General features: G+C 49.1%; 22 non-coding genes across 22 annotated transcripts; all 22 read right to left on the bottom strand.

Moving 5' to 3' along the window:
• Positions 1-221: 221 nt before the first annotated feature.
• LOC134570111 (U5 spliceosomal RNA) lies at positions 222-335 on the bottom strand. Its single transcript, XR_010084760.1, has one exon. It is a non-coding gene; the product is annotated as a U5 spliceosomal RNA (small nuclear RNA).
• A 455-nt stretch (positions 336-790) lies between these two features.
• Positions 791-903, bottom strand: LOC134569946 (U5 spliceosomal RNA). Its single transcript, XR_010084608.1, has one exon. It is a non-coding gene; the product is annotated as a U5 spliceosomal RNA (small nuclear RNA).
• Positions 904-8164: 7261 nt separating this feature from the next.
• Positions 8165-8278, bottom strand: LOC134569839 (U5 spliceosomal RNA). Its single transcript, XR_010084505.1, has one exon. It is a non-coding gene; the product is annotated as a U5 spliceosomal RNA (small nuclear RNA).
• Positions 8279-8733: 455 nt separating this feature from the next.
• On the bottom strand, positions 8734-8847 carry LOC134570110 (U5 spliceosomal RNA). Its single transcript, XR_010084759.1, has one exon. It is a non-coding gene; the product is annotated as a U5 spliceosomal RNA (small nuclear RNA).
• A 459-nt stretch (positions 8848-9306) lies between these two features.
• LOC134569578 (U5 spliceosomal RNA) lies at positions 9307-9420 on the bottom strand. Its single transcript, XR_010084254.1, has one exon. It is a non-coding gene; the product is annotated as a U5 spliceosomal RNA (small nuclear RNA).
• A 453-nt stretch (positions 9421-9873) lies between these two features.
• LOC134569743 (U5 spliceosomal RNA) lies at positions 9874-9987 on the bottom strand. The gene has a single exon (XR_010084410.1). It is a non-coding gene; the product is annotated as a U5 spliceosomal RNA (small nuclear RNA).
• Positions 9988-10440: 453 nt separating this feature from the next.
• LOC134569418 (U5 spliceosomal RNA) lies at positions 10441-10556 on the bottom strand. The gene has a single exon (XR_010084095.1). It is a non-coding gene; the product is annotated as a U5 spliceosomal RNA (small nuclear RNA).
• A 6159-nt stretch (positions 10557-16715) lies between these two features.
• On the bottom strand, positions 16716-16833 carry LOC134570505 (U5 spliceosomal RNA). The gene has a single exon (XR_010085130.1). It is a non-coding gene; the product is annotated as a U5 spliceosomal RNA (small nuclear RNA).
• Positions 16834-17281: 448 nt separating this feature from the next.
• LOC134569511 (U5 spliceosomal RNA) lies at positions 17282-17400 on the bottom strand. Its single transcript, XR_010084186.1, has one exon. It is a non-coding gene; the product is annotated as a U5 spliceosomal RNA (small nuclear RNA).
• A 457-nt stretch (positions 17401-17857) lies between these two features.
• Positions 17858-17971, bottom strand: LOC134569537 (U5 spliceosomal RNA). The gene has a single exon (XR_010084212.1). It is a non-coding gene; the product is annotated as a U5 spliceosomal RNA (small nuclear RNA).
• Positions 17972-18426: 455 nt separating this feature from the next.
• LOC134570510 (U5 spliceosomal RNA) lies at positions 18427-18542 on the bottom strand. The gene has a single exon (XR_010085135.1). It is a non-coding gene; the product is annotated as a U5 spliceosomal RNA (small nuclear RNA).
• A 455-nt stretch (positions 18543-18997) lies between these two features.
• Positions 18998-19111, bottom strand: LOC134570109 (U5 spliceosomal RNA). Its single transcript, XR_010084758.1, has one exon. It is a non-coding gene; the product is annotated as a U5 spliceosomal RNA (small nuclear RNA).
• A 453-nt stretch (positions 19112-19564) lies between these two features.
• LOC134570193 (U5 spliceosomal RNA) lies at positions 19565-19678 on the bottom strand. The gene has a single exon (XR_010084837.1). It is a non-coding gene; the product is annotated as a U5 spliceosomal RNA (small nuclear RNA).
• A 454-nt stretch (positions 19679-20132) lies between these two features.
• LOC134569932 (U5 spliceosomal RNA) lies at positions 20133-20246 on the bottom strand. The gene has a single exon (XR_010084594.1). It is a non-coding gene; the product is annotated as a U5 spliceosomal RNA (small nuclear RNA).
• Positions 20247-20704: 458 nt separating this feature from the next.
• On the bottom strand, positions 20705-20819 carry LOC134569888 (U5 spliceosomal RNA). The gene has a single exon (XR_010084551.1). It is a non-coding gene; the product is annotated as a U5 spliceosomal RNA (small nuclear RNA).
• A 455-nt stretch (positions 20820-21274) lies between these two features.
• LOC134569419 (U5 spliceosomal RNA) lies at positions 21275-21388 on the bottom strand. The gene has a single exon (XR_010084096.1). It is a non-coding gene; the product is annotated as a U5 spliceosomal RNA (small nuclear RNA).
• Positions 21389-21841: 453 nt separating this feature from the next.
• Positions 21842-21955, bottom strand: LOC134570192 (U5 spliceosomal RNA). Its single transcript, XR_010084836.1, has one exon. It is a non-coding gene; the product is annotated as a U5 spliceosomal RNA (small nuclear RNA).
• A 454-nt stretch (positions 21956-22409) lies between these two features.
• LOC134570519 (U5 spliceosomal RNA) lies at positions 22410-22523 on the bottom strand. The gene has a single exon (XR_010085144.1). It is a non-coding gene; the product is annotated as a U5 spliceosomal RNA (small nuclear RNA).
• A 455-nt stretch (positions 22524-22978) lies between these two features.
• On the bottom strand, positions 22979-23092 carry LOC134569440 (U5 spliceosomal RNA). Its single transcript, XR_010084117.1, has one exon. It is a non-coding gene; the product is annotated as a U5 spliceosomal RNA (small nuclear RNA).
• Positions 23093-23553: 461 nt separating this feature from the next.
• On the bottom strand, positions 23554-23667 carry LOC134569607 (U5 spliceosomal RNA). The gene has a single exon (XR_010084281.1). It is a non-coding gene; the product is annotated as a U5 spliceosomal RNA (small nuclear RNA).
• A 453-nt stretch (positions 23668-24120) lies between these two features.
• LOC134570445 (U5 spliceosomal RNA) lies at positions 24121-24234 on the bottom strand. Its single transcript, XR_010085073.1, has one exon. It is a non-coding gene; the product is annotated as a U5 spliceosomal RNA (small nuclear RNA).
• Positions 24235-24688: 454 nt separating this feature from the next.
• Positions 24689-24802, bottom strand: LOC134569462 (U5 spliceosomal RNA). The gene has a single exon (XR_010084139.1). It is a non-coding gene; the product is annotated as a U5 spliceosomal RNA (small nuclear RNA).
• Between the last annotated feature and the right edge of the window lie 198 nt (positions 24803-25000).

Genomic DNA, 25000 nt, shown 5'->3' with positions numbered 1-25000 from the left:
GCCCACTGCTGACACGCCCCTAAATGCATGCTTGGTCTCTCGGCAGAGCCCTGCAGCTGTCAAGAATGCCAGAGCCTGAGACATGCTTTGCCCGCAGTCAAAGATGCTGACATCATAAATAGGGATCCAAAACTTTTTCTTTTTTTCGCAACAGCTTGGTGCTTAGAACCTCTTGGATCTCTGTTTAAGAAGTTTCTTCTACTTTTGTACAAGTTTAGCACAGCCAGTGTAAACTGGGCCTGAAAAAATTGAGTGAAACTCATGGTCGTTCCTCTCCACGGAAATCTTTAGTAAAAGGCGAAAGATTTATTCGATCTGAAGAGAAACCAGAGTATAAAGTCCATCCATCTGACAGCAGGCAAGGTGCGGAACCTGCCTTTTACACGTATGGTGAGCAACCCTACATTAAACTGTAACTTGGAGAATCTGCCATAAATATTAATGACCCCACTAAATATGTAAAAAAAAGAAAAAATATCTGGGTTTTTTTTAAGATTGTATCATATTAACAGCAAAGGGAAGAGGAGCACAGCTGCTTGCAGTGCAACATGGGTATTCAAATGAGGCATGCCCACTGCTGACACGCCCCTAGATGCATGCTTGGTCTCTCGGCAGAGCCCTGCAGCTGTCAAGAATGCCAGAGCCTGAGGCATGCTTTGCCCGCAGTCAAAGATGCTGACATCATAAATAGGGAGCCAAAACTTTTTCTTTTTTTTGCAACAACTTGGTGCTTAGATCCTCTTGGATCTCTGTTTAAGAAGTTTCTTCTACTGTTGTACAAGTTTAGCACAGCCAGTGTAAACTGGGCCTGAAAAAATTGAGTGAAACTCATGGTCGTTCCTCTCCACGGAAATCTTTAGTAAAAGGCAAAGATTTATTCAATCTGAAGAGAAACCAGAGTATAAAGACCATCCATCTGACAGCAGGCAAGGTGCGGAACCTGCCTTTTACACGTATGGTGAGCAACCCTACATTAAACTGTAACTTGGAGAATCTGCCATAAATATTAATGACCCCACTAAATATGTAAAAAAAGACAAAATATCTGGTGTTTTTTTAAGCTTGTATCATATTAACAGCAAAGGGAAGAGGAGCACAGCTGCTTGCAGTGCAACATGGGTATTCAAATGAGGCATGCCCACTGCTGACACGCCCCTAAATGCATGCTTGGTCTCTCGGCAGAGCCCTGCAGCTGTCAAGAATGCCAGAGCCTGAGGCATGAAGCCCATGGAACAGTGAAACAGGGGAGTGGGCCTTGACAAGGCCAGGAAGTGGGCAGGTGGAAAATTATGGGATGGTTTAGGGTGGGGCTAAGTAGGGGAGGAGTCAGGTAGTGTAAATAGGCGGCCATCTTAAGTGAGGAGCCAGTTAATCTGAATTGCACTGACCTGTCACTTGTGGCTGGTCGGCGGAGTTCTTTTCTTTTTTCTCCCTCTGCAGGTAATGGCGTCACTGGAGGAGATTCTGGACGGAGTTCGGGCGGCGGTTCGTGACAGAGGAATGGCGTGGCTGCATGAACAGATCGGGGCTGCTGCCACCCACGCGGAGGGACCGGAGAGGAGGTCAGCGCGGAGGACCAGGCCGCCGCAGAGGTTGAGCCCAGGGGAGGCCCCGGCGGCCCGGCGGCGGAGGAGCCCTTCGGCGGTCGGCGGGTCGGCTGCCGGACCGAGCACAGCGGCGGAGGACGGAGTGCGGCGGGCGCCATCGGGCGGACCCGCCGGGCAGGCGACAGCGGGCGCGAAGCGGAGGCCACGAGGTCCAAAGGCGCCCCGCGTAATGGCGGCCGGCGGGACAGCAGGAAGTGGGAGTGCTGCAACGCCAGCGGACCATGCGGCTGCGGATGGCATCACCCACGCGGCCAGTGGGCAACAGACGGAGCGTCCCGGTGAGTCAACCTCCAGCGGTATCACTGAGGGGCAAAAGGGGAACGCAAAACGGGTTCCCATAGTACAAGCGGTCCGCCAGGCATTGCGGGGAGACCAGGTCAGCAGGGGATCCGAAGGGGCGGCTGGAGAGAGGATCAGAACTGAGCACAGTGGAATGGGAGGAGAAAGCAGCGGAGCGGGTCGGGCAGCTCAAAGGTTTTCGGGAGCTAGGAAGGCGACAGGCGGCCTATCCCAGGGGGTCCTGGCGGAGTCAGACAGGGCGGCCGGAGAGAGGCCCGGCGCAGCGGCTGTGGGAGAGCCGGTGGGTTCGACGCGCCACAGGGAAGCAAGGGGCGGCAGTATAGAGCGGGGGGGCCCATCCGGCTGCCCTCAGGTACGGCCAAGTGACAGGGAAGCGGCAGTAAGGGGCCAGGGCGGCGAGCGGCGCAGCAGCAGCGCCAGGTGCAGCAGTGACAGGAGCTGGTCAGGAAGACAGGAGAGCAGGGACAGGAGCCATTCACGGCTAGGCCGCAGCGAGTCAAGGTTCAGCGCCAGGGAGAGGAGAAGGAGATCCAGGTCAGAGGAAGGGAGGCGGAGCAGGAGGCGCAGTGCATCGGGATCTTCGGAGAGGAGCTTCAGGGAGCAGCGGCGGGGAGGACACAGCAAGGGAGGTCGGAGGGAGCTGAGGAGAGGATCCAGGGCAGTCGGAGAAGAGCGTGGGGAGGAAGGGCGGGTAGGGAGCTACTCGGGCAGACTACCCAGGATGTCTTCTCCTTACAGGTCACGGAGTAACTCACCAGCGGTTCCGAGGCGGGACCAGGCGGGCAGGAGTCGGCGACTATTGGGAGCTCCAGTGTCTGAAATGGCGGATGGAGGGACTGCAACCCCGCGGCCTGCGGCGGCCAGGGGCATCAGCGGTGAGTCTTCCTCTACACCACACCCTGGGACATTCATACACTGTTGTTTGAAGTCATTCATAGATTCATGGTCAGAGGATAGGGAACCACTTAGGTTCGATAAGGTTTGGTCAGCAGGTGACGGCAGCGGGTCTGGGTTGGAGAGGGCGACCTCAGGAGTGACAGGTGGTAATGGGGAGGAAACAAGGCCCACTGATAAGCCCGATGGATCGTCGGCGGGGGACGGGGTACTTGACGTGACGGGTGGGGACATTGCGGACGCAGCGCGTCAGAATGTACATGTGTCCTTCGCGGGGCCGTTAGGTTGCCATTTGAAAGGGGAGGTGAAAGAGAAGATTGCGAAAGGGGAATTCGTGGAAATATTTTCCCTTCTTCCCCTGGAGGAATTCTTAGATTTAAAAGAGGAGGACAAGAAGGACGCCAAGAAAGAGGAGGAGGAGAAAAGGCGGAGGTATCGGAAGATACCGAAGACCTTCGGCAATTGGCTATGGGCCTTTTGCATTTTGGCTAGTGTTATTGGGGAGAAGCGGCCGGAGTGCTGCTCGCAGTTGTTTTGTTACTTAGACGGAATTGGGGACGCATACCGCATCTATGGGGGGTTGGCATGGTGGAGGTACGATGAGCAGTTCCGTCAGCGACTGGCGGCCAACCCTTCCATGCGCTGGGACCAAATGGACCTGCCGCTGTGGATGCGGTTAATGATGGCGCAAAAGAATGCGCCCTTTCCAGGGACTGCCGGCACCGCTGCCGGGGGGGCGGTGGCGGCAGGTCAAAAGAAAGGTAACTGCTGGGCTTACAACGAGGGACAGTGTAAGTGGGGATCCGCTTGTAGATTCCGGCATGAATGCTCACGGTGCGGCGGGACCCACGGGGTCAACAGGTGTTTCAAGAAGGGTAAGTCGGCCGCAGGGGGGGGAGCAACGGGAGCGGTCGCTCCCGCAGCTCCCGCTGGGGGTGTCACCAGTGAAAGTAGGCGCGATGTTGCCTTGGCTAAGGCAATACGCTGATCAAGCAGTAGCAGAATTCCTTAGGGCGGGCTTTGCCGGGGGTTTTAAAATTCCCTTCAAAGCCACGGGGCCGGGTGCACCTTGTGAGAACCTCAGGTCGGTCAGGGAACACCCGGGGGTGGTGCGGGAGAAATTAGCCAAGGAAGTCCAATTGGGGAGGATGGCGGGGCCATTTCCGGCCCCGCCCTTGGCGAATCTGAGGTTGTCACCATTGGGGGTGGTCCCTAAGAAGGAAGAGGGAAAGTTTCGTTTGATTCATCATTTATCGCACCCAAAGGGGTCTTCGGTGAATGATGACATCGACGCCGACCTATGCTCGGTCTCCTACACGTCATTCGACAAAGCCGTCGAGCTGGTTAGGAGAGCAGGGCGTGGGGCGCTGATGGCCAAGGTGGACGTGGAGGCGGCTTTCCGGCTGCTGCCCATACACCCGGACTGTCACCACCTGTTGGGGTGTCACTTTGAGGGTGAAATCTTCGTGGACTTGTGTCTGCCTATGGGTTGTTCCATCTCTTGTGCCTACTTCGAGAGGTTTAGTACCTTCTTGGAATGGGTGGTGCGCATGGAATCGGCGGGGGGTGCCGTAGTGCACTACTTGGATGATTTTCTGTGTGTCGGCCCACGGGACTCTGAGCGGTGCGCTCAGGTACTGAGGGTGTTCCAGCGGGTGGCTCATACCTTCGGGGTGCCGTTGGCTGGGGACAAGACGGTGGGCCCCACCACGTGCCTTAGCTTCTTGGGACTCGAAATTGATTCGGAGCTCGGGGAATGCAGGTTGCCTAGTGACAAGCTGCGGCATCTGCGACAGCTAGTGGCAATAGTCAAGGGGGCGAGGAAAGTGACCTTGCAGGGGCTCCAATCCCTCGTGGGGAGCCTCAATTTTGTGTGCAGGGTGATCCCCATGGGGAGGATATTTTGTCGGAGGTTGGCACAAGCAACCAGTGGAGTGCGGCGGCCGTCTCACTACATTCGGGTGTCAGCCGAGATGAAAGACGATTTGGGGGTTTGGGAACAGTTTTTGGGCAACTTTAACGGGAAAGTGTTCTTTCGGGAACCGACGGTGTCGTCGGCCGCGATGAAGTTGTTTACAGACGCTTCCGGCAGCATTGGTTTTGGGGCCTACTTGGCGGGTAAGTGGTGCGCGGAGGCGTGGCCGGAACCGTGGAAGGTGAGTCCTCTGATTAAGAACTTAGCATTCTTGGAGTTGTTTCCCATCGTTGTCGCAGTGGTTCTCTGGGGTACGGAGTTGGCTAACAAAAAGGTGGTATTCTACTCCGATAACATGGCGGTAGTGCAAGCGATTAATAGCTTGACCGCCTCGTCGCCCCCGGTAGTACGCTTGCTGCGAAAACTGGTGCTTGGTTGTATGTCATTCAACATAGTGTTCAGGGCTAGGCACATCCCGGGGCTCCAGAATGTGGTGGCTGACTCACTGTCTCGTTTTCAGTGGGAACGCTTTCGGGAGGCAGCACCGGACGCGCAGGCCCAAGGGCAGGAGTGCCCGGGTGTGATGTGGCAACTCGGGATGGCCTGCTTGGAGACTGTGTGAGGAGGTCACTGGCGCCGAGCACTTGGTCGTCTTACATAAAGGTTTGGGAGCTATGGGACGAGACGGTGGCTCAGGTGGGTAGCGCCCCTACGGAGGGGCAACGCTTGGATGCACTTTTATGGTTGCTCTGTCGATTGTTTGCGGCTCAGGCGTCGCCTGCCATGGTGGACAGACACCTATCTGCCTTGGCTTTCCTGTTTAAATTCAATGGCTGGGTTGATGATACAAAACACTTCCTGGTCCGTCAAGCAGTGAAGGGATTCAAGAGGGGGAAGAAAACTGTGGACACGCGTAGGCCAGTGTCCTTTGATTTGTTGCGGGAGCTGGTGGGGGTTCTACCGGGAATTTGCAGCTCCACGTTCGAGGTAACGTTGTTCACGGTGGCATTTTGTGTGGGCTTTTTTCGGTGCATTTCGGATCGGGGAGTTGGTCAGCGCAAACAAGATGGGTCTTGGGGGTCTTCAGCTCGCAGATGTGGAGGTTCGTAGGGACAGGGTGCAAATTCAGTTGCGCCGCTCGAAGACGGACATTTTTGGTAAAGGTTGCACAATTGTGCTGTTCGGGTTGCCTGGTTCTGGGGTGTGCCCAGTGGAAACGGGGTCGGAGTACCGGGCATTGCGCCCGGGGGGTGATGGTTGCTTCCTTGTGCACCAAGACGGCTCGGCCCTGTCGCGTTTCCAGTTTATGAGGGTGTTTCGGATGGGAGTAAGTAAGCTGGGCCTGGAGCCTGGGCAATTTGGGACTCACTCCTTTAGAATTGGGGCGGCGACCGAGGCCGCATGGTTGGGACTGGGGGATGAGAGGATTAAACGCATTGGGAGGTGGGAATCCTTGCGTTTTCGATCATACGTTAGACCGGATAGGCTGGTGTGAGAGGGGCAGTGTTATGCTGTGATGGAAGTGGAATCCATCTGTTTGGTATTAACGTGTTTTTCTTTGCAGGATGGAAGGTGTGGATCTGGGGGCACTCGTATATCTATTGGGCTCAGAAGAGGGCTGCTGTTCGGAGAAGTGGAGCACAGCTCGGTTTTCTTCCAGGAGAAGTGTCAATTTCATGGTTCGGCTTTAGGGGGTTTAGCTGGCAAAGCCTTAGTAGCACGTTGTTTAGCAGGTTGACCGGAGGGTCCTCACCAGACATAGTTTTAATACACAGGGGTGGGAATGATTTGGGTCTGATTCCGCAAAGGGAGTTGGTTAGACGGATGAAGAGAGACGTTGATCGGCTGTTGGACCTGGTCCCTGGCGTGGTGGTGGTGTGGTCGGAAATGGTCCCCCGTTTCACGTGGCGGCACGCCAGGGATCCAGCTGCAGTGGCTCGATGCAGGGGCAAGGTTAACAGGGCAATGGCGAGCTTTGTGCGGCGAGTGGGGGGCATTGTAGTTCGGCATAGGGAACTGGAAGACATGTTGCCGGGTTATTTTAGGAGAGACGGGGTACACTTGTCGGACGTGGGTTGTGACTTGCTCAACCTAGGCTTTCAGGAAGGGATTAGCTTGGCCCTGTTTCAGGGTGGTGGGGGGCGCACATGTCCTTAAGGGATCAAGTCATGTGCTATGGCGGAACAGGGCGTGTTAAAGCCAGGAGTTAGCTGGAATTGGGAATGGACAGGCCAAGGCCTAGGCTGGAGTAGGCCAGATGGATTAGAGTGTTGGTAGGTTCAAGCTCTTCGGTGGCTTCGAACCTAGGGGGTAGGGGTGTCTGGGTACACCCCTACAGTTAACAGTATGGTTTTGGGGCCTCTCTGGTAGGCCGTGTGTTACTAGTTATATGTTAAGTGAATGTTAATTATTGTTCAAAAGATAGGGTCATTGTCAGGGGTATTGTGCGGGGGGATAGTAATATAATGTTAGCTGGACAATGACCCTAAATTGTTAATTTATTTATTTATATATTTAATAATTAATAAAGCTGTGGACGTTATAATCCAACAGATAAATTTGGTGTCAGTGTTTTATTTAAGGTAAAACTAAAAGTAGCACCTGCCGAATAACGACGGTGCATATGTCATGAAGCCCATGGAACAGTGAAACAGGGGAGTGGGCCTTGACAAGGCCAGGAAGTGGGCAGGTGGAAAATTATGGGATGGTTTAGGGTGGGGCTAAGTAGGGGAGGAGTCAGGTAGTGTAAATAGGCGGCCATCTTAAGTGAGGAGCCAGTTAATCTGAATTGCACTGACCTGTCACTTGTCCCTCCCTCCCTCCCTATAGTTGAGGTTTGATCCCGTTTGGTCACAGCGGCGGGAACAGGGCGTGTTAAAGCCAGGAGTTAGCTGGAATTGGGAATGGACAGGCCAAGGCCTAGGCTGGAGTAGGCCAGATGGATTAGAGTGTTGGTAGGTTCAAGCTCTTCGGTGGCTTCGAACCTAGGGGGTAGGGGTGTCTGGGTACACCCCTACAGTTAACAGTATGGTTTTGGGGCCTCTCTGGTAGGCCGTGTGTTACTAGTTATATGTTAAGTGAATGTTAATTATTGTTCAAAAGATAGGGTCATTGTCAGGGGTATTGTGCGGGGGGATAGTAATATAATGTTAGCTGGACAATGACCCTAAATTGTTAATTTATTTATTTATATATTTAATAATTAATAAAGCTGCGGACGTTATAATCCAACAGATAAATTTGGTGTCAGTGTTTTATTTAAGGTAAAACTAAAAGTAGCACCTGCCGAATAACGACGGTGCATATGTCATGCTTTGCCTGCAGTCAAAGATGCTGACATCATAAATAGGGAACCAAAACTTTTTCTTTTTTTCGCAACAGCTTGGTGCTTAGAACCACTTGGATCTCTGTTTAAGAAGTTTCTTCTACTTTTGTACAAGTTTAGCACAGCCAGTGTAAACTGGGCCTGAAAAAATTGAGTGAAACTGGTGGTCGTTCCTCTCCACGGAAATCTTTAGTAAAAGGCGAAAGATTTATTCGATCTGAAGAGAAACCAGAGTATAAAGTCCATCCATCTGACAGCAGGCAAGGTGCGGAACCTGCCTTTTACACGTATGGTGAGCAACCCTACATTAAGCTGTAACTTGGAGAATCTGCCATAAATATTAATGACCCCACTAAATATGTAAAAAAAAGACAAAATATCTGGTGTTTTTTTAAGCTTGTATCATATTAACAGCAAAGGGAAGAGGAGCACAGCTGCTTGCAGTGCAACATGGGTATTCAAATGAGGCATGCCCACTGCTGACACGCCCCTAAATGCATGCTTGGTCTCTCTGCAGAGCCCTGCAGCTGTCAAGAATGCCAGAGCCTGAGGCATGCTTTGCCCGCAGTCAAAGATGCTGACATCATAAATAGGGAACCAAAACTTTTTCTTTTTTTCGCAACAGCTTGGTGCTTAGAACCTCTTGGATCTCTGTTTAAGAAGTTTCTTCTACTTTTGTACAAGTTTAGCACAGCCAGTGTAAACTGGGCCTGAAAAAATTGAGTGAAACTCATGGTCGTTCCTCTCCACGGAAATCTTTAGTAAAAGGCGAAAGATTTATTCGATCTGAAGAGAAACCAGAGTATAAAGTCCATCCATCTGACAGCAGGCAAGGTGCGGAACCTGCCTTTTACACGTATGGTGAGCAACCCTACATTAAACTGTAACTTGGAGAATCTGCCATAAATATTAATGACCCCACTAAATATGTAAAAAAAGAAAAAAAATATATATATATATTTTTTAGCTTGTATCATATTAACAGCAAAGGGAAGAGGAGCACAGCTGCTTGCAGTGCAACATGGGTATTCAAATGAGGCATGCCCACTGCTGACACGCCCCTAAATTCATGCTTGGTCTCTCGGCAGAGCCCGGCAGCTGTCAAGAATGCCAGAACCTGAGGCATGCTTTGCCCGCAGTCAAAGATGCTGACATCATAAATAGGGATCCAAAACTTTTTCTTTTTTTCGCAACAGCTTGGTGCTTAGAACCTCTTGGATCTCTGTTTTTAAGAAGTTTCTTCTACTTTTATACAAGTTCAGCACAGCCAGTGTAAACTGGGCCTGAAAAAATTGAGTGAAACTCGTGGTCATTCCTCTCCACGGAAATCTTTAGTAAAAGGCGAAAGATTTATTCGATCTGAAGAGAAACCAGAGTATAAAGTCCATCCATCTGACAGCAGGCAAGGTGCGGAACCTGCCTTTTACACGTATGGTGAGCAACCCTACATTAAACTGTAACTTGGAGAATCTGCCATAAATATTAATGACCCCTCTAAATATGTAAAAAAAGACAAAATATCTGGTGTTTTTTTAAGCTTGTATCATATTAACAGCAAAGGGAAGAGGAGCACAGCTGCTTGCAGTGCAACATGGGTATTCAAATGAGGCATGCCCACTGCTGACACGCCCCTAAATGCATGCTTGGTCTATGGCAGAGCCCTGCAGCTGTCAAGAATGCCAGAGCCTGAGGCATGCTTTGCCCGCAGTCAAAGATGCTGACATCATAAATAGGGAACCAAAACTTTTTCTTTTTTTCGCAACAGCTTGGTGCTTAGAACCTCTTGGATCTCTGTTTAAGAAGTTTCTTCTACTTTTGTACAAGTTTAGCACAGCCAGTGTAAACTGGGCCTGAAAAAATTGAGTGAAACTCGTGGTCTTTCCTCTCCACGGAAATCTTTAGTAAAAGGCGAAAGATTTATTCGATCTGAAGAGAAACCAGAGTTTAAAGTCCATCCATCTGACAGCAGGCAAGGTGCGAAACCTGCCTTTTACACGTATGGTGAGCAACCCTACATTAAGCTGTAACTTGGAGAATCTGCCATAAATATTAATGACCCCACTAAATATGTAAAAAAAGACAAAATATCTGGTGTTTTTTTAAGCTTGTATCATATTAACAGCAAAGGGAAGAGGAGCACAGCTGCTTGCAGTGCAACATGGGTATTCAATTGAGGCATGCCCACTGCTGACACGCCCCTAAATGCATGCTTGGTCTCTCGGCAGAGCCCTGCAGCTGTCAAGAATGCCAGAGCCTGAGGCATGCTTTGCCTGCAGTCAAAGATGCTGACATCATAAATAGGGAACCAAAACTTTTTCTTTTTTTCGCAACAGCTTGGTGCTTAGAACCTCTTGGATCTCTGTTTAAGACGTTTCTTCTACTTTTGTACAAGTTTAGCACAGCCAGTGTAAACTGGGCCTGAAAAAAATTGAGTGAAACTCATGATCGTTCCTCTCCACGGAAATCTTTAGTAAAAGGCGAAAGATTTGTTCGATCTGAAAAGAAACCAGAGTATAAAGTCCATCCATCTGACAGCAGGCAAGGTGCGGAACCTGCCTTTTACACGTATGGTGAGCAACCCTACATTAAACTGTAACTTGGAGAATCTGCCATAAATATTAATGACCCCACTAAATATGTAAAAAAAGAAAAAATCTCTGTTTTTTTTTTTAAGCTTGTATCATATTAACAGCAAAGGGAAGAGGAGCACAGCTGCTTGCAGTGCAACATGGGTATTCAAATGAGGCATGCCCACTGCTGACACGCCCCTAAATGCATGCTTGGTCTCTCGGCAGAGCCCTGCAGCTGTCAAGAATGCCAGAGCCTGAGGCATGAAGCCCATGGAACAGTGAAACAGGGGAGTGGGCCTTGACAAGGCCAGGAAGTGGGCAGGTGGAAAATTATGGGATGGTTTAGGGTGGGGCTAAGTAGGGGAGGAGTCAGGTAGTGTAAATAGGCGGCCATCTTAAGTGAGGAGCCAGTTAATCTGAATTGCACTGACCTGTCACTTGTGGCTGGTCGGCGGAGTTCTTTTCTTTTTTCTCCCTCTGCAGGTAATTGTGTCACTGGAGGAGATTCTGGACGGAGTTCGGGCGGCGGTTCGTGACAGAGGAATGGCATGGCTGCATGAACAGATCGGGGCTGCTGCCACCCACGCGGAGGGACCGGAGAGGAGGTCAGCGCGGAGGACCAGGCCGCCGCAGAGGTTGAGCCCAGAGGAGGCCCCTGCGGCCCGGCGGCGGAGGAGCCCTTCGGCGGTCGGCGGGTCAGTTGCCGGACCGAGCACAGCGGCGGAGGACGGAGTGCGGCGGGCGCCATCGGGCGGACCCGCCGGGCAGGCGACAGCGGGCGCGAAGCGGAGGCCACGAGGTCCAAAGGCGCCCCGCGTAATGGCGGCCGGCGGGACAGCAGGAAGTGGGAGTGCTGCAACGCCAGCGGACCATGCGGCTGCGGATGGCATCACCCACGTGGCCAGTGGGCAACAGACGGAGCGTCCCGGTGAGTCAACCTCCAGCGGTATCACTGAGGGGCAAAAGGGGAACGTAAAACGGGTTCCCATAGTACAAGCGGTCCGCCAGGCATTGCGGGGAGACCAGGTCAGCAGGGGATCCGAAGGGGCGGCCGGAGGGAGGATCTGAACTGAGCACAGTGGAATGGGAGGAGAAAGCAGCGGAGCGGGTCGGGCAGCTCAAAGGTTTTCGGGAGCTAGGAAGGCGACAGGCGGCCTATCCCAGGGGGTCCTGGCGGAGTCAGACAGGGCGGCCGGAGAGAGGCCAGGCGCAGCGGCTGTGGGAGAGCCGGTGGGTTCGACGCGCCACAGGGAAGCAAGGGGTGGCAGTATAGAGCGGGGGGGCCCATCCGGCTGCCCCCAGGTACGGCCAAGTGACAGGGAAGCGGCAGTAAGGGGCCAGGGCGGCGAGCGGCGCAGCAGCAGCGCCAGGTGCAGCAGTGACAGGAGCTGGTCAGGAAGACAGGAGAGCAGGGACAGGAGCCATTCACGGCTAGGCCGCAGCGAGTCAAGGTTCAGCGCCAGGGAGAGGAGAAGGAGATCCAGGTCAGAGGAAGGGAGGCGGAGCAGGAGGCGCAGTGCATCGGGATCTTCGGAGAGGAGCTTCAGGGAGCAGCGGCGGGGAGGACACAGCAAGGGAGGTCGGAGGGAGCTGAGGAGAGGATCCAGGGCAGTCGGAGAAGAGCGTGGGGAGGAAGGGCGGGTAGGGAGCTACTCGGGCAGACTACCCAGGATGTCTTCTCCTTACAGGTCACGGAGTAACCTCCCGCTGGGGGTGTCACCAGTGAAAGTAGGCGCGATGTTGCCTTGGCTAAGGCAATACGCTGATCAAGCAGTAGCAGAATTCCTTAGGGCGGGCTTTGCCGGGGGTTTTAAAATTCCCTTCAAAGCCACGGGGCCGGGTGCACCTTGTGAGAACCTCAGGTCGGTCAGGGAACACCCGGGGGTGGTGCGGGAGAAATTAGCCAAGGAAGTCCAATTGGGGAGGATGGCGGGGCCATTTAAGGCCCCGCCCTTGGCGAATCTGAGGTTGTCACCATTGGGGGTGGTCCCTAAGAAGGAAGAGGGAAAGGTCCGTTTGATTCATCATTTATCGCACCCAAAGGGGTCTTCGGTGAATGATGACATCGACGCCGACCTATGCTCGGTCTCCTACACGTCATTCGACAAAGCCGTCGAGCTGGTTAGGAGAGCAGGGCGCGGGGCGCTGATGGCCAAGGTGGACGTGGAGGCGACTTTCCGGCTGCTGCCCATACACCCGGACTGTCACCACCTGTTGGGGTGTCACTTTGAGGGTGAAATCTTCGTGGACTTGTGTCTGCCTATGGGTTGTTCCATCTCTTGTGCCTACTTCGAGAGGTTTAGTACCTTCTTGGAATGGGTGGTGCGCATGGAATCGGCGGGGGGTGCCGTAGTGCACTACTTGGATGATTTTCTGTGTGTCGGCCCACGGGACTCTGAGCGGTGCGCTCAGGTACTGAGGGTGTTCCAGCGGGTGGCTCATACCTTCGGGGTGCCGTTGGCTGGGGACAAGACGGTGGGCCCCACCACGTGCCTTAGCTTCTTGGGACTCGAAATTGATTCGGAGCTCGGGGAATGCAGGTTGCCTAGTGACAAGCTGCGGCATCTGCGACAGCTAGTGGCAATAGTCAAGGGGGCGAGGAAAGTGACCTTGCAGGGGCTCCAATCCCTCGTGGGGAGCCTCAATTTTGCGTGCAGGGTGATCCCCATGGGGAGGATATTTTGTCGGAGGTTGGCACAAGCAACCAGTGGAGTGCGGCGGCCGTCTCACTACATTCGGGTGTCAGCCGAGATGAAAGACGATTTGGGGGTTTGGGAACAGTTTTTGGGCAACTTTAACGGGAAAGTGTTCTTTCGGGAACCGACGGTGTCGTCGGCCGCGATGAAGTTGTTTACAGACGCTTCCGGCAGCATTGGTTTTGGGGCCTACTTGGCGGGTAAGTGGTGCGCGGAGGCGTGGCCGGAACCGTGGAAGGTGAGTCCTCTGATTAAGAACTTAGCATTCTTGGAGTTGTTTCCCATCGTTGTCGCAGTGGTTCTCTGGGGTACGGAGTTGGCTAACAAAAAGGTGGTATTCTACTCCGATAACATGGCGGTAGTGCAAGCGATTAATAGCTTGACCGCCTCGTCGCCCCCGGTAGTACGCTTGCTGCGAAAACTGGTGCTTGGTTGTATGTCATTCAACATAGTGTTCAGGGCTAGGCACATCCCGGGGCTCCAGAATGTGGTGGCTGACTCACTGTCTCGTTTTCAGTGGGAACGCTTTCGGGAGGCAGCACCGGACGCGCAGGCCCAAGGGCAGGAGTGCCCGGGTGTGATGTGGCAACTCGGGATGGCCTGCTTGGAGACTGTGTGAGGAGGTCACTGGCGCCGAGCACTTGGTCGTCTTACATAAAGGTTTGGAAGCTATGGGACGAGACGGTGGCTCAGGTGGGTAGCGCCCCTACGGAGGGGCAACGCTTGGATGCACTTTTAAGGTTGCTCTGTCGATTGTTTGCGGCTCAGGCGTCGCCTGCCATGGTGGACAGACACCTATCTGCCTTGGCTTTCCTGTTTAAATTCAATGGCTGGGTTGATGATACAAAACACTTCCTGGTCCGTCAAGCAGTGAAGGGATTCAAGAGGGGGAAGAAAACTGTGGACACGCGTAGGCCAGTGTCCTTTGATTTGTTGCGGGAGCTGGTGGGGGTTCTACCGGGAATTTGCAGCTCCACGTTCGAGGTAACGTTGTTCACGGTGGCATTTGTGTGGGCTTTTTTCGGTGCATTTCGGATCGGGGAGTTGGCCAGCGCAAACAAGATGGGTCTTGGGGGTCTTCAGCTCGCAGATGTGGAGGTTCGTAGGGACAGGGTGCAAATTCAGTTGCGCCGCTCGAAGACGGACATTTTTGGTAAAGGTTGCACAATTGTGCTGTTCGGGTTGCCTGGTTCTGGGGTGTGCCCAGTGGAAACGGGGTCGGAGTACCGGGCATTGCGCCCGGGGGGTGATGGTTGCTTCCTTGTGCACCAAGACTGCTCGGCCCTGTCGCGTTTCCAGTTTACGAGGGTGTTTCGGATGGGAGTAAGTAAGCTGGGCCTGGAGCCTGGGCAATTTGGGACTCACTCCTTTAGAATTGGGGCGGCGACCGAGGCCGCACGGTTGGGACTGGGGGATGAGAGGATTAAACGCATTGGGAGGTGGGAATCCTTGCGTTTTCGATCATACGTTAGACCGGATAGGCTGGTGTGAGAGGGGCAGTGTTATGCTGTGATGGAAGTGGAATCCATCTGTTTGGTATTAACGTGTTTTTCTTTGCAGGATGGAAGGTGTGGATCTGGGGGCACTCGTATATCTATTGGGCTCAGAAGAGGGCTGCTGTTCGGAGAAGTGGAGCACAGCTCGGTTTTCTTCCAGGAGAAGTGTCAATTTCATGGTTCGGCTTTAGGGGGTTTAGCTGGCAAAGCCTTAGTAGCACGTTGTTTAGCAGGTTGACCGGAGGGTCCTCACCAGACATAGTTTTAATACACGGGGGTGGGAATGATTTGGGTCTGATTCCGCAAAGGGAGTTGGTTAGACGGATGAAGAGAGACGTTGATCGGCTGTTGGACCTGGTCCCTGGCGTGGTGGTGGTGTGGTCGGAAATGGTCCCCCGTTTCACGTGGCGGCACGCCAGGGATCCAGCTGCAGTGGCTCGATGCAGGGGCAAGGTTAACAGGGCAATGGCGAGCTTTGTGCGGCGAGTGGGGGGCATTGTAGTTCGGCATAGGGAACTGGAAGACATGTTGCCGGGTTATTTTAGGAGAGACGGGGTACACTTGTCGGACGTGGGTTGTGACTTGCTCAACCTAGGCTTTCAGGAAGGGATTAGCTTGGCCCTGTTTCAGGGTGGTGGGGGGCGCACATGTCATTAAGGGATCAAGTCATGTGCTATGGCGGAACAGGGCGTGTTAAAGCCAGGAGTTAGCTGGAATTGGGAATGGACAGGCCAAGGCCTAGGCTGGAGTAGGCCAGATGGATTAGAGTGTTGGTAGGTTCAAGCTCTTCGGTGGCTTCGAACCTAGGGGGTAGGGGTGTCTGGGTACACCCCTACAGTTAACAGTATGGTTTTGGGGCCTCTCTGGTAGGCCGTGTGTTACTAGTTATATGTTAAGTGAATGTTAATTATTGTTCAAAAGATAGGGTCATTGTCAGGGGTATTGTGCGGGGGGATAGTAATATAATGTTAGCTGGACAATGACCCTAAATTGTTAATTTATTTATTTATATATTTAATAATTAATAAAGCTGTGGACGTTATAATCCAACAGATAAATTTGGTGTCAGTGTTTTATTTAAGGTAAAACTAAAAGTAGCACCTGCCGAATAACGACGGTGCATATGTCATGAAGCCCATGGAACAGTGAAACAGGGGAGTGGGCCTTGACAAGGCCAGGAAGTGGGCAGGTGGAAAATTATGGGATGGTTTAGGGTGGGGCTAAGTAGGGGAGGAGTCAGATAGTGTAAATAGGCGGCCATCTTAAGTGAGGAGCCAGTTAATCTGAATTGCACTGACCTGTCACTTGTCCCTCCCTCCCTCCCTATAGTTGAGGTTTGATCCCGTTTGGTCACAGCGGCGGGAACAGGGCGTGTTAAAGCCAGGAGTTAGCTGGAATTGGGAATGGACAGGCCAAGGCCTAGGCTGGAGTAGGCCAGATGGATTAGAGTGTTGGTAGGTTCAAGCTCTTCGGTGGCTTCGAACCTAGGGGGTAGGGGTGTCTGGGTACACCCCTACAGTTAACAGTATGGTTTTGGGGCCTCTCTGGTAGGCCGTGTGTTACTAGTTATATGTTAAGTGAATGTTAATTATTGTTCAAAAGATAGGGTCATTGTCAGGGGTATTGTGCGGGGGGATAGTAATATAATGTTAGCTGGACAATGACCCTAAATTGTTAATTTATTTATTTATATATTTAATAATTAATAAAGCTGTGGACGTTATAATCCAACAGATAAATTTGGTGTCAGTGTTTTATTTAAGGTAAAACTAAAAGTAGCACCTGCCGAATAACGACGGTGCATTTGTCATAAATAGGGAACCAAAACCTTTTCTTTTTTTCGCAACAGCTTGGTGCTTAGAACCTCTTGGATCTCTGTTTAAGAAGTTTCTTCTACTTTTGTACAAGTTTAGCACAGCCAGTGTAAACTGAGCCTGAAAAAATTGAGTGAAACTCATGGTCGTTCCTCTCCACGGAAATCTTTAGTAAAAGGCGAAAGATTTATTCGATCTGAAGAGAAACCAGAGTATAAAGTCCATCCATCTGACAGCAGGCAAGGTGCGGAACCTGCCTTTTACACGTATGGTGAGCAATCCTACATTAAGCTGTAACTTGGAGAATCTGCCATAAATATTAATGACCCCACTAAATATGTAAAAAAAGACAAAATATCTGGTGTTTTTTAAGCTTGTATCATATTAACAGCAAAGGGAAGAGGAGCACAGCTGCTTGCAGTGCAACATGGGTATTCAAATGAGGCATGCCCACTGCTGACACGCCCCTAAATGCATGCTTGGTCTCTCGGCAGAGCCCTGCAGCTGTCAAGAATGCCAGAGCCTGAGGCATGCTTTGCCCGCAGTCAAAGATGCTGACATCATAAATAGGGAACCAAAACTTTTTCTTTTTTTCGCAACAGCTTGGTGCTTAGAACCTCTTGGATCTCTGTTTAAGACGTTTCTTCTACTTTTGTACAAGTTTAGCACAGCCAGTGTAAACTGTGCCTGAAAAAATTGAGTGAAACTCGTGGTCGTTCCTCTCCACGGAAATCTTTAGTAAAAGGCGAAAGACTTATTCGATCTGAAGAGAAACCAGAGTATAAAGTCCATCCATCTGACAGCAGGCAAGGTGCGGAACCTGCCTTTTACACGTATGGTGAGCAACCCTACATTAAGCTGTAACTTGGAGAATCTGCCATAAATATTAATGACCCCACTAAATATGTAAAAAAAGAAAAAAATATATATATATTTTTTTTTAGCTTGTATCATGTTAACAGCAAAGGGAAGAGGAGCACAGCTGCTTGCAGTGCAACATGGGTATTCAAATGAGGCATGCCCACTGCTGACACGCCCCTAAATGCATGCTTGGTCTCTCGGCAGAGCCCTGCAGCTGTCAAGAATGCCAGAGCCTGAGGCATGCTTTGCCCGCAGTCAAAGATGCTGACATCATAAATAGGGAGCCAAAACTTTTTCTTTTTTTCGCAACAGCTTGGTGCTTAGAACCTCTTGGATCTCTGTTTAAGAAGTTTCTTCTACTTTTGTACAAGTTTAGCACAGCCAGTGTAAACTGGGCCTGAAAAAACTGAGTGAAACTCATGGTCGTTCCTCTCCACGGAAATCTTTAGTAAAAGGCGAAAGATTTATTCGATCTGAAGAGAAACCAGAGTATAAAATCCATCCATCTGACAGCAGGCAAGGTGCGGAACCTGCCTTTTACACGTATGGTGAGCAACCCTACATTAAGCTGTAACTTGGAGAATCTGCCATAAATATTAATGACCCCACTAAATATGTAAAAAAAGAAAAAATATCTGTTTTTTTTTTTTAAGCTTGTATCATATTAACAGCAAAGGGAAGAGGAGCACAGCTGCTTGCAGTGCAACATGGGTATTCAAATGAGGCATGCCCACTGCTGACACGCCCCTAAATGCATGCTTGGTCTCTCGGCAGAGCCCAGCAGCTGCCAAGAATGCCAGAGCCTGAGGCATGCTTTGCCCGCAGTCAAAGATGCTGACATCATAAATAGGGAACCAAAACTTTTTCTTTTTTTCGCAACAGCTTGGTGCTTAGAACCTCTTGGATCTCTGTTTAAGACGTTTCTTCTACTTTTGTACAAGTTTAGCACAGCCAGTGTAAACTGGGCCTGAAAAAAATTGAGTGAAACTCGTGGTCGTTCCTCTCCACGGAAATCTTTAGTAAAAGGCGAAAGATTTATTCGATCTGAAGAGAAACCAGAGTATAAATTCCATCCATCTGACAGCAGGCAAGGTGTGGAACCTGCCTTTCACACGTATGGTGAGCAACCCTACATTAAGCTTTAACTTGGAGAATCTGCCATAAATATTAATGACCCCACTAAATATGTAAAAAAAGAAAAAATATCTGTTTTTTTTTTTAAGCTTGTATCATATTAACAGCAAAGGGAAGAGGAGCACAGCTGCTTGCAGTGCAACATGGGTATTCAAATGAGGCATGCCCACTGCGGACACGCCCCTAAATGCATGCTTGGTCTCTCGGCAGAGCCCTGCAGCTGTCAAGAATGCCAGAGCCTGAGGCATGCTTTGCCCGCAGTCAAAGATGCTGACATCATAAATAGGGAGCCAAAACTTTTTCTTTTTTTCGCAACAGCTTGGTGCTTAGAACCTCTTGGATCTCTGTTTAAGAAGTTTCTTCTACTTTTGTACAAGTTTAGCACAGCCAGTGTAAACTGGGCCTGAAAAAATTGAGTGAAACTCATGGTCGTTCCTCTCCACGGAAATCTTTAGTAAAAGGCGAAAGATTTATTCGATCTGAAGAGAAACCAGAGTATAAAGTCCATCCATCTGACAGCAGGCAAGGTGCGGAACCTGCCTTTTACATGTATGGTGAGCAACCCTACATTAAACTGTAACTTGGAGAATCTGCCATAAATATTAATGACCCCACTAAATATGTAAAAAAAGAAAAAATCTCTGTTTTTTTTTAAGCTTGTATCATATTAACAGCAAAGGGAAGAGGAGCACAGCTGCTTGCAGTGCAACATGGGTATTCAAATGAGGCATGCCCACTGCTGACACGCCCCTAAATGCATGCTTGGTCTCTCGGCAGAGCCCTGCAGCTGTCAAGAATGCCAGAGCCTGAGGCATGCTTTGCCCGCAGTCAAAGATGCTGACATCATAAATAGGGATCCAAAACTTTTTCTTTTTTTCGCAACAGCTTGGTGCTTAGAACCTCTTGGATCTCTGTTTAAGAAGTTTCTTCTACTTTTGTACAAGTTTAGCACAGCCAGTGTAAACTGGGCCTGAAAAAATTGATTGAAACTCGTGGTCGTTCCTCTCCACGGAAATCTTTAGTAAAAGGCGAAAGATTTATTCGATCTGAAGAGAAACCAGAGTATAAAGTCCATCCATCTGACAGCAGGCAAGGTGCGGAACCTGCCTTTTACACGTATGGTGAGCAACCCTACATTAAGCTGTAACTTGGAGAATCTGCCATAAATATTAACGACCCCACTAAATATGTAAAAAAAGACAAAATATCTGGTGTTTTTTTAAGCTTGTATCATATTAACAGCAAAGGGAAGAGGAGCACAGCTGCTTGCAGTGCAACATGGGTATTCAAATGAGGCATGCCCACTGCTGACACGCCCCTAAATGCATGCTTGGTCTCTCGGCAGAGCCCTGCAGCTGTCAAGAATGCCAGAGCCTGAGGCATGCTTTGCCCGCAGTCAAAGATGCTGACATCATAAATAGGGATCCAAAACCTTTTCTTTTTTTCGCAACAGCTTGGTGTTTAGAACCTCTTGGATCTCTGTTTAAGAAGTTTCTTCTACTTTTGTACAAGTTTAGCACAGCCAGTGTAAACTGGGCCTGAAAAAATTGAGTGAAACTCGTGGTCGTTCCTCTCCACGGAAATCTTTAGTAAAAGGCGAAAGATTTATTCGATCTGAAGAGAAACCATTGTATAAATTCCATCCATCTGACAGCAGGCAAGGTGTGGAACCTGCCTTTCACACGTATGGTGAGCAACCCTACATTAAGCTTTAACTTGGAGAATCTGCCATAAATATTAATGACCCCACTAAATATGTAAAAAAAGAAAAAAATATCATTTTTTTTTTTTTTATAGCTTGTATCATGTTAACAGCAAAGGGAAGAGGAGCACAGCTGCTTGCAGTGCAACATGGGTATTCAAATGAGGCATGCCCACTGCTGACACGCCCCTAAATGCATGCTTGGTCTCTCGGCAGAGCCCTGCAGCTGTCAAGAATGCCAGAGCCTGAGGCATGCTTTGCCCGCAGTCAAAGATGCTGACATCATAAATAGGGAGCCAAAACTTTTTCTTTTTTTCGCAACAGCTTGGTGCTTAGAACCTCTTGGATCTCTGTTTAAGAAGTTTCTTCTACTTTTGTACATGTTTAGCACAGCCAGTGTAAACTGGGCCAGAAAAAATTGAGTGAAACTCATGGTCATTCCTCTCCACGGAAATCTTTAGTAAAAGGCGAAAGATTTATTCGATCTGAAGATAAACCAGAGTATAAAATCCATCCATCTGACAGCAGGCAAGGTGCGGAACCTGCCTTTTACACGTATGGTGAGCAACCCTACATTAAGCTGTAACTTGGAGAATCTGCCATAAATATTAATGACCCCACTAAATATGTAAAAAAAGAAAAAATATCTGTTTTTTTTTTTAAGCTTGTATCATATTAACAGCAAAGGGAAGAGGAGCACAGCTGCTTGCAGTGCAACATGGGTATTCAAATGAGGCATGCCCACTGCTGACACGCCCCTAAATGCATGCTTGGTCTCTCGGCAGAGCCCTGCAGCTGTCAAGAATGCCAGAGCCTGAGGCATGCTTTGCCCGCAGTCAAAGATGCTGACATCATAAATAGGGAACCAAAACTTTTTCTTTTTTTCGCAACAGCTTGGTGCTTAGAACCTCTTGGATCTCTGTTTAAGAAGTTTCTTCTACTTTTGTACAAGTTTAGCACAGCCAGTGTAAACTGGGCCTGAAAAAATTGAGTGAAACTCGTGTTCGTTCCTCTCCACGGAAATCTTTAGTAAAAGGCGAAAGATTTATTCGATCTGAAGAGAAACCAGAGTTTAAAGTCCATCCATCTGACAGCAGGCAAGGTGCGGAACCTGCCTTTTACACGTATGGTGAGCAACCCTACATTAAGCTGTAACTTGGAGAATCTGCCATAAATATTAATGACCCCACTAAATATGTAAAAAAAGAAAAAATCTCTGTTTTTTTTTAAGCTTGTATCATATTAACAGCAAAGGGAAGAGGAGCACAGCTGCTTGCAGTGCAACATGGGTATTCAAATGAGGCATGCCCACTGCTGACACGCCCCTAAATGCATGCTTGGTCTCTCGGCAGAGCCCTGCAGCTGTCAAGAATGCCAGAGCCTGAGGCATGCTTTGCCCGCAGTCAAAGATGCTGACATCATAAATAGGGATCCAAAACTTTTTCTTTTTTTCGCAACAGCTTGGTGCTTAGAACCTCTTGGATCTCTGTTTAAGAAGTTTCTTCTAATTTTGTACAAGTTTAGCACAGCCAGTGTAAACTGGGCCTGAAAAAATTGATTGAAACTCGTGGTCGTTCCTCTCCACGGAAATCTTTAGTAAAAGGCGAAAGATTTATTCGATCTGAAGAGAAACCAGAGTATAAAATCCATCCATCTGACAGCAGGCAAGGTGCGGAACCTGCCTTTTACACGTATGGTGAGCAACCCTACATTAAGCTGTAACTTGGAGAATCTGCCATAAATATTAACGACCCCACTAAATATGTAAAAAAAGACAAAATATCTGGTGTTTTTTTAAGCTTGTATCATATTAACAGCAAAGGGAAGAGGAGCACAGCTGCTTGCAGTGCAACATGGGTATTCAAATGAGGCATGCCCACTACTGACACGCCCCTAAATGCATGCTTGGTCTCTCGGCAGAGCCCTGCAGCTGTCAAGAATGCCAGAGCCTGAGGCATGCTTTGCCCGCAGTCAAAGATGCTGACATCATAAATAGGGATCCAAAACTTTTTCTTTTTTTCGAAACAGCTTGGTGTTTAGAACCTCTTGGATCTCTGTTTAAGAAGTTTCTTCTACTTTTGTACAAGTTTAGCACAGCCAGTGTAAACTGGGCCTGAAAAAATTGAGTGAAACTCATGGTCGTTCCTCTCCACGGAAATCTTTAGTAAAAGGCAAAAGATTTTTTCGATCTGAAGAGAAACCAGAGTATAAAATCCATCCATCTGACAGCAGGCAAGGTGCGGAACCTGCCTTTTACACGTATGGTGAGCAACCCTACATTAAGCTGTAACTTGGAGAATCTGCCATAAATATTAATGACCCCACTAAATATGTAAAAAAAGAAAAAATATCTGGGTTTTTTTTTAAGCTTGTATCATATTAACAGCAAAGGGAAGAGGAGCACAGCTGCTTGCAGTGCAACATGGGTATTCAAATGAGGCATGCCCACTGCTGACACGCCCCTAAATGCATGCTTGGTCTCTCGGCAGAGCCCTGCAGCTGTCAAGAATGCCAGAGCCTGAGGCATGCTTTGCCCGTAGTCAAAGATGCTGACATCATAAATAGGGATCCAAAACTTTTTCTTTTTTTCGCAACAGCTTGGTGCTTAGAACCTCTTGGATCTCTGTTTAAGAAGTTTCTTCTACTTTTGTACAAGTTTAGCACAGCCAGTGTAAACTGGGCCTGAAAAAATTGAGTGAAACACATGGTTGTTCCTCTCCACGGAAATCTTTAGTAAAAGGCGAAAGATTTATTCGATCTGAAGAGAAACCAGAGTATAAAATCCATCCATCTGACAGCAGGCAAGGTGCGGAACCTGCCTTTTACACGTATGGTGAGCAACCCTACATTAAGCTGTAACTTGGAGAATCTGCCATAAATATTAATGACCCCACTAAATATGTAAAAAAAGAAAAAAATATCTGTTTTTTTTTTTTTTTTACGCTTGTATCATATTAACAGCAAAGGGAAGAGGAGCACAGCTGCTTGCAGTGCAACATGGGTATTCAAATGAGGCATGCCCACTGCTGACACACCCCTAAATGCATGCTTGGTCTCTCGGCAGAGCCCTGCAGCTGTCAAGAATGCCAGAGCCTGAGGCATGCTTTGCCCGCAGTCAAAGATGCTGACATCATAAATAGGGAGCCAAAACTTTTTCTTTTTTTCGCAACAGCTTGGTGCTTAGAACCTCTTGGATCTCTGTTTAAGAATTTTTTTCTACTTTTGTACAAGTTTAGCACAGCCAGTGTAAACTGGGCCTGAAAAAATTGAGTGAAACTCATGGTCGTTCCTCTCCACGGAAATCTTTAGTAAAAGGCGAAAGATTTAGTCGATCTGAAGAGAAACCAGAGTATAAAATCCATCCATCTGACAGCAGGCAAGGTGCGGAACCTGCCTTTTACACGTATGGTGAGCAACCCTACATTAAGCTGTAACTTGGAGAATCTGCCATAAATATTAATGACCCCACTAAATATGTAAAAAAAGAAAAAATATCTGTTTTTTTTTAAGCTTGTATCATATTAACAGCAAAGGGAAGAGGAGCACAGCTGCTTGCAGTGCAACATGGGTATTCAAATGAGGCATGCCCACTGCTGACACGCCCGTAAATGCATGCTTGGTCTCTCGGCAGAGCCCTGCAGCTGTCAAGAATGCCAGAGCCTGAGGCATGCTTTGCCCGCAGTCAAAGATGCTGACATCATAAATAGGGAACCAAAACTTTTTCTTTTTTTCGCAACAGCTTGGTGCTTAGAACTTCTTGGATCTCTGTTTAAGAATTTTCTTCTACTTTTGTACAAGTTTAGCACAGCCAGTGTAAACTGGGCCTGAAAAAATTGAGTGAAACTCGTGTTCGTTCCTCTCCACGGAAATCTTTAGTAAAAGGCGAAAGATTTATTCGATCTGAAGAGAAACCAGAGTATAAAGTCCATCCATCTGACAGCAGGCAAGGTGCGGAACCTGCCTTTTACACGTATGGTGAGCAACCCTACATTAAACTGTAACTTGGAGAATCTGCCATAAATATTAATGACCCCACTAAATATGTAAAAAAAGACAAAATATCTGGTGTTTTTTTACGCTTGTATCATATTAACAGCAAAGGGAAGAGGAGCACAGCTGCTTGCAGTGCAACATGGGTATTCAAATGAGGCATGCCCACTGCTGACACGCCCCTAAATGCATGCTTGGTCTCTCGGCAGAGCCCCGCAGCTGTCAAGAATGCCAGAGCCTGAGGCATGCTTTGCCCGCAGTCAAAGATGCTGACATCATAAATAGGGAACCAAAACTTTTTCTTTTTTTCGCAACAGCTTGGTGCTTAGAACCTCTTGGATCTCTGTTTAAGACGTTTCTTCTACTTTTGTACAAGTTTAGCACAGCCAGTGTAAACTGGGCCTGAAAAAATTGAGTGAAACGCATGGTTGTTCCTCTCCACGGAAATCTTTAGTAAAAGGCGAAAGATTTATTCGATCTGAAGAGAAACCAGAGTATAAAATCCATCCATCTGACAGCAGGCAAGGTGCGGAACCTGCCTTTTACACGTATGGTGAGCAACCCTACATTAAGCTTTAACTTGGAGAATCTGCCATAAATATTAATGACCCCACTAAATATGTAAAAAAAGAAAAAATATCTGTTTTTTTTTTAAGCTTGTATCATATTAACAGCAAAGGGAAGAGGAGCACAGCT

Source organism: Pelobates fuscus, chromosome 7 (assembly GCF_036172605.1).
Source record: "Pelobates fuscus isolate aPelFus1 chromosome 7, aPelFus1.pri, whole genome shotgun sequence".
Classification (NCBI taxonomy): Eukaryota; Metazoa; Chordata; class Amphibia; order Anura; family Pelobatidae; genus Pelobates; species Pelobates fuscus.
Note: the sequence above shows the minus strand (reverse complement) of the source record. Positions and strands in the feature narration are given on the sequence as shown.